Source organism: Plecotus auritus (genome assembly GCF_963455305.1).
Source record: "Plecotus auritus genome assembly, chromosome: 1".
Lineage (NCBI taxonomy): Eukaryota > Metazoa > Chordata > Mammalia > Chiroptera > Vespertilionidae > Plecotus > Plecotus auritus.
Window position 1 is genome coordinate 116,017,873 of NC_137770.1, and position 14,042 is coordinate 116,031,914.

Consider the following 14,042-nt stretch of genomic DNA (forward strand, 5'->3'; position numbering starts at 1 on the left):
AAAGAGAGAATATTAAAAGCAGCAAGAGAAAAACAGTTAGTTACCTACAAGGGAGTACCCATATGACTGTCAGCTGATTTCTCAACAGAAACTATGCAGGCCACAAGGGAGTGGCAAGAAATATTCAAAGTGATGAATAGCAAGAACCTACAACCAAGATTACTCTACCCAGCAAAGCTATCATTTAGAATTGAAGGTCAGATAAAGAGCTTCACAGATAAGAAAAAGCTAAAGGGGAGTGGATGGTGGGAGCCAAGATGGCAGCAGCTAGTATTCGAGAGAGACAAACAGTGGCTTTCAAAGGTATGTTGAATTTCAATGTGCCTCATGTTAAAAACAGCGCTGGAGAACCAGTATGGAAGGTGCTCATTTATGACAGATTTGACCAGGATATCATCTCTCCTCTTCTATCTGTGAAGGAGCTGAGAGACATGGGAATCACTCTGTATCTGCTTTTGCACTCAGATTGAGATCCTATTCCAGATGTTCCTGCAGTGTATTTTGTAATGCCAACTGAAGAAAACATTGACAGAATGTGCCAGGATCTTCGAAATCAACTCTATGAATCATATTATTTAAATTTTATTTCTGCTATTTCAAGAAGTAAACTGGAAGATATTGCAAATGCAGCATTAGCAGCTAATGCAGTACCACAAGTAGCCAAGGTTTTTGATCAGTATCTCAATTTTATTACTTTGGAAGGTGATATATTTGTTTTATGTAATCAAAATAAGGAGCTTGTTTCATATCATGCTATTAACAGGCCAGATATCACAGACACTGAAATGGAAACTGTTATGGATACTATTGTTGACAGCCTCTTCTGCTTTTTTGTTACACTGGGTGCTGTCCCTATAATCAGATGTTCAAGAGGAACAGCAGCAGAAATGGTAGCAGTGAAACTAGACAAAAAACTTCGGGAAAATCTAAGAGATGCAAGGAACAGTCTTTTTACAGTTGACACACTTGGAGCTGGCCAATTCAGCTTCCAAAGGCCTTTATTAGTCCTTGTTGACAGAAAGATAGATTTGGCAACTCTTTTACACCATACTTAGACATATCAAGCATTGGTGCATGATGTACTGGATTTTCACTTAACAGAGTTAATTTGGAAGAATCTTCAGGATTGGAAAATACTCCAGCTGGTGCTAGACCAAAGAGAAAAAACAAAAAGTCTTATGATTTAACTCCAGTTGACAAATTTTGGCAGAAACATAAAGGAAGTCCATTCCCAGAAGTTGCAGAATCAGTTCAACAAGAACTAGAATCTTATAGAGCACAGGAAGATAAAGATAAATGACTTAAAAGCATTATGGGACTAGAAGGGGAAGTGAAGGAGCCATAAGTATGCTTTCTAACAATACTGCTAAGCTAACATCAGCTGTTAGTTCTTTGCCAGAACTCCTTGGAAAAAAAAAAAAAAGGCTTATTGATCTCCACACAAATGTTGCTACTGCTGTTTTAGAACATATAAAGGCAAGAAAACTAGATGTATATTTTGAATATGAAGAAAAAATAATGAGCAAAACTACTCTGGGTAAATCTATTCTAGATATAATATCAGACCCTGATGCAGGAACTCCAGAAGATAAAATGAGGCTGTTTCTTATCCTATCTAATAAAGAGGGAATATGCTAATTGACCATCACTCCATCACAAAGTTGGCTGCACCCACAGCTGAGGCCAAGTTCCCATAAGGAGCCTTAACGGGCAATCAACAGGAACCTGAGGCTACGCCCTCCCCCTCCACCATGGGGCTTGACAGGGGACCTCAGGCCGTGTCACCCACCCAGCAGGGCTTGACAGGGGACCTCAAGGTGCACTTCCCATCCTGGAGCTGGGCTAGGGGACCTCAGGCTGCTTCCCTTGCCCCAGTGCCAGGCCGGGGGACCTCAAGCCATGCCCCCCAGCAGGTGTGGCTTGACAGGGGACTTCAGGTCATGCCCCCCACCCAGCAGGGCTTGACAGGGGACCTCAAGGTGTGCTTCCCATCCTGGTGCTGGGCTAGGGGACCTCAGGCTTCTCCCCCCACCCCAGCACCAGGCTGGGGGACCTCAGGCTGCGCCCCCCACCCAGCAGGGCTTGACGGGGGACCTCAAGGTGCACCCCCAGTGCTGAGTTGGGGGAACTCAGGCCACACCCCTGCCCAGCGGGGCTTGATGGGGGATCTCAGGCAGTGTCCCCCACCTGGTGGGGCTTGATGGAGGACCTCAAGGCACGCCCCCCCACCCTGGTCTGGACTGGGGGACCTCAGGCCATGCCCCCCATCCTGGTGCTGGGCCAGGGGACCTAAGGCCATGCCCCCTGCCTGGCAGGGCTTGACAAAGGTGGGACTGGCCGGGTCTGGATCTAGCCCAATGGCGGGGGGGGGGGCAGGCCGGGTCTGGGTCTCATGATTTTGAGGTGCATGTGGGTGGGCGGGGACTTGACTCTGGGTCCCATGGTGAGCCCCAGACTCTGACAGGAGGAAGGTTTTCATATACATTTTACTAATTTTCTTTCATCTCTGATACTTCTATTATAGAGAAAGGGCAAATAGCAATATTAAATTATTTCCTCTAATTAATCTCCTTTTAATGTGCACGAATTTCGTGCACCGGGTCACTAGCCTATTATATAAGCGCACAGCAGGCACCTTCTGAGGCTGACTTGGAGCAATACAAAAAAGCCTTAACTGATGCATGATGCAACCTTAACCCCTTACAGTATATCGAACAATGAAAGGCTTTGCCAAGATGGCCTCAGCTCCTGCCAGCTATGGCAACACTACTACTAAACCAATGTGTCTCTTTTCACGAGTCATGAATACTGGATCGCAGTTTGTGATGGAAGGAGTGAAGAAGCTGGTATTGAAACAGCAAAATCTACCTGTTACTCGTATTTTAGACAATCTCATGGAGATGAAGTCAAACGCTGAAACTGATGACTTTAGATATTTTGATCCCAAAATGCTACGGGGCAATGACAGCTCAGTTCTGAGGAACAAAAATCCATTCCAAAGGCAATTGTTTTTGTGGTCGGAGGAGGCAACTACATTGAATATCAAAATCTTATTGATTACATAAAGGGGAAACCGGGCAAACACATTTTATATGGCTGCAGTGAACTTTTTAATGCTACATAGTTCGTAAAACAGCTGTCACAACTTGGACAGAAATAGCACAGAAGAACCCTAATATGAGACTCTACTTGGACTTGGACAAATGTAAAAAGAAAAGTCAAAAGAGCCAGATGTTTTCTTCTCTATATCAGTGTCCTAACAGTGAAACTTAGAATTATTTGTTAATTTTTAAGGAAATTCTATACTTAATATAATGTGTACTGATTAAAAGAATAAAGCATTTCAGAAATAAAAATAAGAAAAAGCTAAAGGAGTTCATCACTGCCAAACCAGTATTATATGAAATGCTGAAGGGTAGGTAAAGATAAAAATTATGAACAACAAATACATATCTATCAACAAGTGAATCTAAAAATCAATTGAATAAAAAATCTGATGAACAGAATAAACTGGTGAATATAATAGAATCAGGGGCATAGAAAGGGAGTGGACTGACAGTTCTCATGGGGGAGAGGGTGTGGGGGGTGCGGGAAGAGACTGGACAAAAATTGAACACCTATGGACAAGGACAATGGGGGAGGGGGGTAACAGCATGGGGTGGGGTGGGAACCGGGTGGAGAGGAACTATGGGGATAAAAAAGAGGAACATCTGTAATAATCTGAACAATAAAGACTTATTTAAAAAAGAAAAAAGAAAAAAAGAATAGAATTGCCAAAGGTGGCCAAAGATAATTATCTATTTACTAAATGCCTTCATGACCTGGCGGATGTGGATATTGGTTGGAGCCTCGTCCTGCACACCAAAAGATCTCAGATTCGATTCCCCATCAGGGCACATGCCTAGGTTGTAGGTTCAGTCCCCGCTTGGAAAACATAGGAGAGGCAACCAATCCATGTTTCTATCTCTCTCTCTCTAAAAGTCAATAAACATGTCCTTGGTTGAGGGTTTAAAAAAAAAAGTATTCATGAAATACAATGAGAATGTCATTTTAAAAAAGATGCTAGTCTTCCTCAGAATGTGGAGACTACTTGGACTTGCAGGACAATGAAAGACTCTAGCAGTGTGAGGGGAAACATGCCAGAAAAGAAGGTACAACAGAACCCAGAGAGAGAGAGGACTTGGGGGAAGTGCCCTCAGGAGAGAAGGTGTACAAGGGTTCCAAAACTGCTCCAAGTCAGCTATGCCAACTCAACACTGCCCAGAAGTTCTAAATGCTTTGTCTGGAGTTGGCGGGAAAGTAGATAGGAACCCAGAACATCTAAAAACACTGAATTACATATGTATACGTTTAGATTTATATTTGCTTGCATATAACGAAATCTCAATAGAACTGTGACTTAAACAAAGATAGTCATTGACTTATCATTCATGCAATAGAAATTTGGAGGTTGGTAGTCAAGTATTTGTGGGGTAGTACCACAGTTATCAAAAATTCAGATTGCTTCTGTCTTTTTGTGCCAGTATTTTAACTCATGGCTTCCATTCTCAATTCAATACTTCATGGCTCAATAGGATGGCAGGAGCTCCAACCATCACATCTGTTCCAGGCTATGGGGAGGAGAGGCAGAAGGGCAAAAGGTCACAAGCCCTTTAAGTAGCCTTCTTGGGAGTAAAATATAATATATTTTTGGCCAGAATTTAGTGACGTTGGTCATTCCTAGTTGTAAAGGAATCCTTGAAAATGTAATTTTTTAGGCAGGCACCATGCTGCTCAATATAAAACCAGGTTTTCTTACTAATGGAGCAAAGAGAGAATAAACAGCAGGTGGCAGCGAGCAGGCTCTACCACAGATTGCTTATTTATTCTTGTTTTTTAAATCCTCAACATCCCACTCTGAAGTCTCATATTGTCAAATTAGTCTTTGTTTTGCTTTTCTCTTCTCTGGGTCTCACTTTCCTCATGTGAAAAAAAAAAGTTAATCGAATTTAAAGTGTATAGTAAAAATTAATAGTAAGGTGATTGAAAATATTGTATGTATGTATGTATGTATGTATGTGAAAAAAGTGAACAAAGAACTGATAAACAGGACAAAATAAATGTTTACCCAGCTCCAAATTCCTCGAACAAGGATGCTCTTAAGGGAGGATTTCAGCATCCAATAAATGATGAATTTTTCCCTCTCACCAAAAAAAAAAAATCCCCAATTCCATAACATGGAAAACAATTTAGCCTCTACTTTCTACCCTCTCAAACATTTAACTCTCAGAATCACTTTACATTCTTTAAAATTATCAGTAACCCCATTTAACTTTTAAAAATGTGAGCTATTTCCCAGCAATGTGGCTCAGTTGTTGAGCATTGACCTATGAACTAGGACAGGGGTGGGCAAACTTTTTGACTCGAGGGCCACAATGGGTTCTTAAACTGGACCGGAGGGCCGGAACAAAAGCATGGATGGAGTGTTTGTGTGAACTAATATAAATTCAAAGTAAACATCATTACATAAAAGGGTACGGTCTTTTTTTTTTTTATTTCAATAGTTTTATTCATTTCAAACATTTTAACAAGAAGAATGTAAACACTAATTATTATAATTTGAAACTTCAAAAAATGGAGGAATCATAGCACAATAACATACCTTATATTGAAGATGGCAAAGGCAAAATAAAATTGCCTAACAAAGGAAAGGTACAAAAGCCTTTCAAATTAAACTTAAATATAATAAAATAATTTAAAACTAAAATAGAAAAGAACAAAATGTGTAAACAGTAAATTAAACATTTTCTTTAGTGCAACTTCCAAATTACGCCCGGGACGTAGATGTAGATGGCAATGTAGACTGGGTTGAAAGGTTTTTGGTCTTTAAAACATCAACTTCAGTGGGAACAGTGTTGTTGGTCTCCTTTTTAGCTAATGCTCTGATACTGTGCTCTCCAGGGTCGTGTCTCCCTACATCACCACGATAAGGTGTCTACCATTCCCAGGGTGATGTCGGGGGACGTGTCCGCGGGCATTACAAGGAGCCTCTGGAAGATTGAGAGGTTGTTCCTTCTACTGAATGGGCGAATATAAATCCGCCCACTCAGAAGAAGGAGCTGCGGCCGTGTTTCCCGACGTTGCCATGTTAACACTGCTGCTGGTGAAGGAGCGGAGGGGAGAGCAAGAGAACCCTCCACTCTTTCGGCTCCTCGGGCAGATAGAACAGCCGAACGGGCCGGATCCAGCCCGCAGGCCGAAATTTGCCCACGGCTGAACAAGGAGGTCGTGGTTTGATACCCAGTCAGGGCACATGCCTAGGTTGCGGGTTCAAATCCCATAGGGGGTGTGCAGGAGGCAGCCAATCAATGATTCTCTCTCATCACTGATGTTTCTATCTCTCTCGTCCTCTCCCTTCCTCTCTGAAATCAATAAAAATATATTTAAAAAGTAAAATGTGCCAAAACAGGTTTGGCTCAGTGGGTAGAGCGTCGGCCTGCGGACTGAAGGGTCCCGGGTTCGATTCCGGTCAAGGGCATGTACATTGGTTGTGGGCACATCCCCCATGGGAGGTGTGCACGAGGCAACTGGTCGATGTTTCTCTCTCATTGATGTTTCTAGCTCTCTATCCCTCTCCCTTCCTCTCTGTACAAAATCAATAAAATATATTTAAAAAAATAAAAATAAAAATAAAAAAATTAAAAATAAAATGTGAGCTACTTACCAATCTATACTAACATCTATACTAATAAAAGAGTAATATGCTAATTAGACTAGGAGACTTTCTGGAGACCGACCTTCTGGATGTCCTTCTGGACAAAGCTGGGGGCTTGACCGGCCTACAAACTGCCGCCAAACGGCCCTCAGTCCCTAGCCCAGGCCCACCCCGCCCCCAGCAGGGACCCTCACCCCAATGGGGGTGTGGCCAGCCTGCAAACAGCCATCAGCCCCTCACCCAGGCCGGTCATGCCCTCCAGCGGGGACCCCCACCCCAATCAGGGCGTGGCTGGCCTGCAAACCGCCCCAGCCCCTTGCCCAGGCTGGCCCTGCCCCGCCCCCCAAGGAGACCCCCACCCATCCGGGACCCCCTTCAGGGCAGACCAGCCGGCCCCCACTCGTGCACCAGGCCTCTATCTATGCTAATAATCTATACTAATAAAAGGGTAATATGTTAATTAGACCGGGAGACCTTCTGGGAGACCTTCTAGACAAAGCCATTGGGATGGGGCCAAGGCAGAGGCAGTTAGGGGCGATCAGGCCAGGAGGGGAGGACAGTTGGGGGCAAGCAGGCCAGCAGGGGGGGGGGCAGTTGGGGGCGAGCAGGCAAGCAGGCAGAGTGGTTAGGGGTGATCAGGCAGGTAGGCAGGTGAGCAGTTAGGAGCCAGCGGTCCCAGATTGCGAGAGGGATGTCTGACTGCCTGTTTAGGCCCGATGTGATCAGGCCTAAACTGTCAGTTGGACATGCCCAGAGGGGTCCCAGATTGGAGAGGGTGCAGGCAGGGCTGAGGGACACCCCCCCCACCCCTGCCGTGCACAAATTTCGTGCACTGGGCCACTAGTATTTATTATTAATTGAAACTGAGAAAATTTTTAAAAGTTTAATTTTTAAAATTTTTTTACTAAATTTATTGGGGTGACATTGGTTAATAGGAGCATATAAGCTTCCATTGTACATTCTATGATACTAGGTCTGTATATTGCACTGTGTGCCCACCACCCAAATCTATTTATTTATTTAAAATAGCAATAGCCCTGGCTGGTTTGGCTCAGTGGATAGAGCATCAGCCTTTGTACTGAAGGGTCCTGGGTTCGATTCCCGTCAAGGGCACATGCCCAAGTTGTGGGCTCGGATCCCCAGTAGGGGGCATACAGGAGGCAGCCGATGGGTGATTCTCTCTCATCATTGTTGTTTCTATCGCTCCCTCTGCCTTCCTCTCTGAAATCGAATAAAAATATATTTTAAAAGAAAAAATAATAAATAAAATAGCAATAAACTCCTTACAATATTAACAATGTTAACACAAAAATATTTTTTAAAATTTAAAATAATGATATTTTCCAAAACACACACACCAAATAGTGAGAGAGCCAACTCAGAGCAGAGGTTTTCTGTCCATCATGTCCCCAAGTGGAAAACAAGGAAGCAAGGCCTGCGCCAAGGCCAAGGCCCCGCCCTCTGCGGGGGCGGGGGGGGGGGGGGAAGGGGCGTGTGCACTGTCTGCTCTGCTAGAGCAACCCCTCATGTACCTGGCAGCGGTGCTGGAGTATCTGACCACCGAGATCCTGGAGCTGGTGGACAGTGCAGGAGGCCACAACAAGAACACGCATCATCCCGCACCACCTGCAACTGGCCATCCGCAACAGTGAGCTCAACAAGCTGCTGGGCAAAGTCACGTTGCTCAGGGCTGCATCCTGTCCAACATCCAGGCAGTGCTGCTCCCCAAGAAGATGGAGAGCCACCACAAGGCCAAGGGCAACGTGAACTGGAATATTAGAATCTTCCTCCACCTCAAACAAAGGTTCTTTTTAGAGCCACCACGTTTTCACCAAAATGGCTTGCATTTTTCATATTGTAGCAGCTACTTGAAAACCTTTACTGTAGTTCACAGTAGATGTCAGTACATAAATACCCCAGAAATGAGGCACTAACCATACATTTGAAAGTTAAAGTGTTACCATCAGCAGCCTAAGAGGAACCCAGATGCTTTGTATCAATTAAGGCCATCAGCACAGCAGGCCCTCAGGGTTAAATGCCTCAGGATTAAACATGTTTAGGAGTCTGGGGTTCTTTTCAGGGCCATCCAATTTTCTGGTAAAGAGCTTAGCATCATTTGTTTTTGTATTGGAAGAAAAGGAAAATGAGTCATCAGAGAAACCAAATCACAGTTCCCCACCTCCCCTGTTGAAAGCAAAACAAGTAGAAGAAATATGCTATGTCTGTGTATTCATATCCATATTGTATAAGTTTATTTATAAATTAAAAAAACACACCTTGCTTTTCATCCTAATATAAACTTTCGCAATAAAAAATGCTGACAAAAAGATGTAACAATAATAGACACTCAAATGACTCCCAAAAGTTAAAAAAAAATTTTAATTTTAGGTTATAATCAGTACTATGAGGAAAACAAAAAGTAGTGAGAAGCATGGCATTGTTTCACAATATTAAGAATCTTTTTATAATGTCAGGCTTAATATAAGACAGCTGGAGTCCCATATCTGCTTCTGCATTTAATCTGCTACAATATTACATGTCATAAACCTTTGGAAAATTCCACTGTTCATGACAAATAATGAAATGAGAATGAAAATGGCAAATAATGTCTTAGTATTGCTGATAAAATAGTTTTGACCTTGCAAACACCCCCTCCCCAAGAAAGGGTCTTACAGACCTCCAAAGATCCTAGATCACACTTTAAGAACCACTCTTCTAGACCATGTCCTGTGGATGGGTTACTGACTTTTCACACCTAAAGAAGACTATCATTCATTTACTCAACAAATACTGTGACCTACTGAGTATCCGACACTATTCTGCATGGTGGAGGTGCAGCTAGGAACAAAACAAAGTCATTGTCCTCATGGAGCCTTCATCCTAGTGGGAGAAGACAGATAATAAACAATTTTAAAATATATATAATTTTTCCCTGACCTGTGTGGCTCAGTTGGTGAGTTTACCAGTTCCATTCCCCATCAGGGCACATGCCCAGGATGCAGGTTTGATCCCAGTAGGGGGCATGTAGAAGGTAGCAGATGGATGTCTCTCTCTCTCTCTCTCTCTCTCTCTCTCTCTCTCTCTCTCTCGTTGATGCTTCTCTCTCTCCCTCTCCCTCCCTCTCTAATCCTATATAATAAAGATGTAATATACAAATGGTCGTTATGCCATGACAGGTAACTACCGATCACCAGGAGGGCAGGGCAGAGAGTTACAAGCGGTGGGGGGGGGGCGGAGGAGAGCTACAGGAGGGTGGGGCAGTGAGCTACAGTGCAGCAGAGAGCTACAGTGGCGGTGGGCAGGGCAGCCAGCTGAGGCAAGTGGCAGCGAGCTACTAGCACAAGGATTCATGCGCAGGGCCACTAGTATAGATATAATATAGATATAGATGATAAATGGATGATATAGATATAAACATAGAAATAGAGCTAGAGCTAGAGCTAGAGCTAGAGCTAGAGATATAGAGATAGAGATATGGAGAGACTTAGAGTTTTGCCAAATGATAACAATTGCCATGGGAAAAAAAGAAAGCCAGAGAAGACAACAGGGATTGAAGGAGGGGGCTGTTATTTTAGGGTGGTAGGGAGGCCTCTTGGAGAAGGTAACACTGAGCAGAGCCTAAAGGATATGAGGCAGAGAGGCAGAGGAATATCAGAGGGAACACATTCCAGGCAGCAGGAGCAGCAAGTGAAACAGCCCTGAGACAGAAGTATGTTCATTGTGTTTGAGGAAAAGCAAGGAGGCTGGTGAGGCCTGACTGGATGAGTTGGGGGAGATGGGAGATGAGGTCAGAGGAGGGGGCACGCTTGGATGCTGGGTGCACTTTGAAGGATAATGATGGTTTCACTGAACTCATGCTCCTCTCTGAGGCTGCAGATCATATTCTTCAAAAATGGTCACAGCAGTATGGCTAGTCCTTCACATCCTCTCAGCACTTTGCCATTCCCCATCAAGAAATGGAGTCTACTTCCTTTTCCCTTAAATCTGAGCAGGGCTTAATGACTTCCTTAATAAACAGAATGTGGAAGAAATGACACTGTGTGACACCCAAGGTTAGGTCATAAAATACAATATAGTTTGTGCCTGGCTCTCTCTCTGTCATTGGATGGTCATCCTGGAAACTAGCCACCATGCTGTTAGAAAGCACAAAATAATCCAAGCAGAAAGACCACAGGGAGAGAGGCCCATGTGCAGACCTGAGGCTTTCAGCTGATAGCCAGCAAGAACCAACAAGACATGCAAGTGAACAAACTTTCAGATTCCTCCAGCCTCCAGTCTTTGAGTCTTCCAGCGAAACCTCAGACATTGCAGAGAAGAGAGAAGCAATCCTCACTGTGCCCTGCCTAAATTCCTGACCCATAAGAATTTAGGCAGGAATTATTGCTTTGCATAAGTAAATTTTGGATAATTTGCAATGCATCAGTTGATAACTGAAACAGAGGCCTCGTAGCACCCTATGTGAGCTATCCAATCTAATCAAGTTAGGCCTGATTAAAACCCTGCAATGCTTTCTTAGGCTAAAATCAAAACTGGTGAGCTAGTGTATTAAAAAGGATTTCAGCAATCACTTGGCCTTCCTCCCTGAAGGTTATGACTGGGCAGCTTTGGGATTCAGGCTAATGGGTAGAAGCAATCCCAAAGTAGTTTAATAAGAAGAAAATATTGAAAGCAGCAAGAGAAAAAGTTACCTACAAGGGAGCACCCATACGACTGTCAGCTGATTTCTCAACAGAAACTATGCAGGCCACAAGGGAGTGGCAAGAAATATTCAAAGTGATGAATAGCAAGAACCTACAACCAAGATTACTCTACCCAGCAAAGCTATCATTCAGAGTTGAAGGTCAGATAAAGAGCTTCACAGACAAGAAAAAGCTAAAGGAGTTCAGCACCACCAAACCAGGATTATGTGAAATGCTGAAGGGTATTCTTTAAGAAGAGGAAGAAGAAGAAAAAGGTAAAGATAAAAATTATGAACAACAAAATGACAACAAATACATACCTATCAACAAGTGAATAAAAAATCTGATGAACAGAATAAACTGATGAATATAATAGAATCAGAGGCATAGAAAGGGAGTGGACTGACAATTCTCGGAGGAAAGGGGATGTGAGGGGTGCGGGAAGAGATTGGACAAAAATCTTACACCTATGGATGAAGACAGTGGCGGGGGGTAAGGTCATGGGGTGGGGTGGGGAATCAGGTGGAGGGGAGCTATGGGGGAGAAAAAGAGGAACATATGTAATAATCTGAACAATAAAGATTTATTAAAAATAATAATAATAGGCATGGGCAATGCCTAGTTATGAAGGATTTCCAGGTGAACTCCTTAAAAGTTTCAAGTAGAAGTTGTAAGCATGGGCCACACCAACCTGAAGACATGTGTGTTTTAAAGCATGAGTTAGGTAATGTGGTATCTTGTACATAGAGCTGGGTGCCATCTCTATCCTGGCTCCCATGCCTGTATATGCGGTCAGGCCTTCCACCAAGCGGTGCTGTTCTGGGCTGCAAACATTGCACAGCTCCTCCGTTGTCTGGGGGCAGGATACAGAGGGAGAGGGAGCAGGTCACCAAACAATGGGTCAGTTAGAGTTTGAAGGGAGGCAGTGGTTCATGCTCTGGCCAAGCGTGCCCAGGCATTGCACCTGTGCCCTGAGTTTCTTGGAAACAGCTGAAATGGCTTTTGTAACCTTTGGGTTGTCATTGTCCTAACTCCCTCTTGTGGTTCCCGATTATAAATTTGCTGTAACATCTGTGGACTGCACTGCAGTTCGGCCTTTACCGCGGTGAAGTGCTGCAACTGTAGTCGCTGGCCAGCTTAATAAAGGCTCATAAATTTTGATCTCAGTCTCTGGTGGTCATCTCTTGCGGGTTGCCCCACAACATTTGGAGGCCCCAGCGAGATACACTCCGGCCACGTTGCCGGTGGACGCCCCAGGTGAGGACACTCTAGTCTCCGTCCCGGGTTCCAGGGAGGCAGAGTGTCTCCTCCAAAATTCGCAATCCGAAAGTGAGAGCCACCTGGACCTCCAGTGGGGAGGTAAGCACCTGGTTTCTGTTTGTGGAATGTTCCCCTGGTGGACTGCAGGAGGGCTGGACGCAGCGGAGCCTCTGAGTCCGGACACCCGGGCGCGACGGCGTCTGGGGTCCCTGTTACGTGTGACCTTAGGGTGCACGTGTCTGGTTTGTCTTGTCTTTGTTGTCCTTGTCTTTGTCAAAATGGGTCAGGGCCAGTCGTCTATGTCTACCCCCTTACAATGTTTTCTTAAGAATTTTCAGGACTTCAAACGGCGTGGAGAGGATTACGGGACGTCGGTTAATGGTTTTGATTTGCAGAAATTGTGTGAATTAGAATGGCCCACATTTGGGGTTGGGTGGCCGTCCACCGGGACCTGTGACTTAGGAACGGCTTATAAGGTTCATCATATTGTTTATGGCCGTCCAGGTCACCCTGACCAAATCCCTTATATTCAAATTTGGATTGACATTCTCACTGAAAAACCCCGGTGGTTGAAAAATTGCCAGGGCCAAGAAGGGAAATTGGGACAGAGACAGACCGTTTTACTGGCTCGTCCCCCAAAAGGAGACAAGAAGGTAGACCCTAAGGTCTTACCAAATGATCCGGAGGACAGGGTCCTCGACCGCCGGCCTCCCCCTTATGATCCCCCTCCGGAGCCCCACCCAGAGGTGGGCCCCTCAGCCTTGCGAGAGGCCCCAGTACCCTCACAAATGCCTCCTATACAGACAGGAGGAGCCCCTGGGAACCCGACCCCGGCAGCACCCCTCTACCCTGCGCTCCCACAGGCGCTTCTACCCAGAGAGAGAAAAAATCCGGACCCAAGTCCATGGCCCCTGGGGGGGCCGGACAATTGGCCTCCCACTCAGACTCTGTCCGCAAACAACCCTTTCAGTCTGCCCCACACCCGGACCGGGACCCCTTATGGCCCACCAGACATGACCAGCAGAAGAGAAAGACGGGTCTCGGTGGCCCTGCTCCTATGTTCCCTCTACGCCAGGCGAGTCCCCCTGATTTAGGACCTGATGGTCAGCCTTTTATGGTCTATGTCCCATTTTCAACCAGTGACCTATACAACTGGAAGAACCAAAACCCATCGTTCTCCCAGAATCCCCAAGGTTTGATTTCATTCCTAGAGTCGGTCTTTTTCACCCACCAGCCGACCTGGGACGACTGCCAGCAGCTACTTCAGACCCTTTTCACCTCAGAAGAGAGAGAGAGAGTGAAAGGGGAAGGGAGGAAGTTAGTCCTTGAGCCAGATGGCCAACCCACCACAGACCCAGGGAGGATCGAGGCTGTTTTTCCATCCGGAAGGCCACAATGGGATCACAACA

The 14,042-nt window shown here is 45.0% G+C and overlaps 1 pseudogene across 1 annotated transcript; it reads left to right on the top strand.

The window, feature by feature from the left end:
* Positions 1 to 242: 242 nt before the first annotated feature.
* Positions 243 to 3,298, top strand: LOC308243732 (sec1 family domain-containing protein 1-like; annotated as a pseudogene). The gene is made up of 2 exons: positions 243 to 1,609; positions 2,609 to 3,298. The product of its transcript is annotated as a sec1 family domain-containing protein 1-like (transcript).
* Positions 3,299 to 14,042: the final 10,744 nt, after the last annotated feature.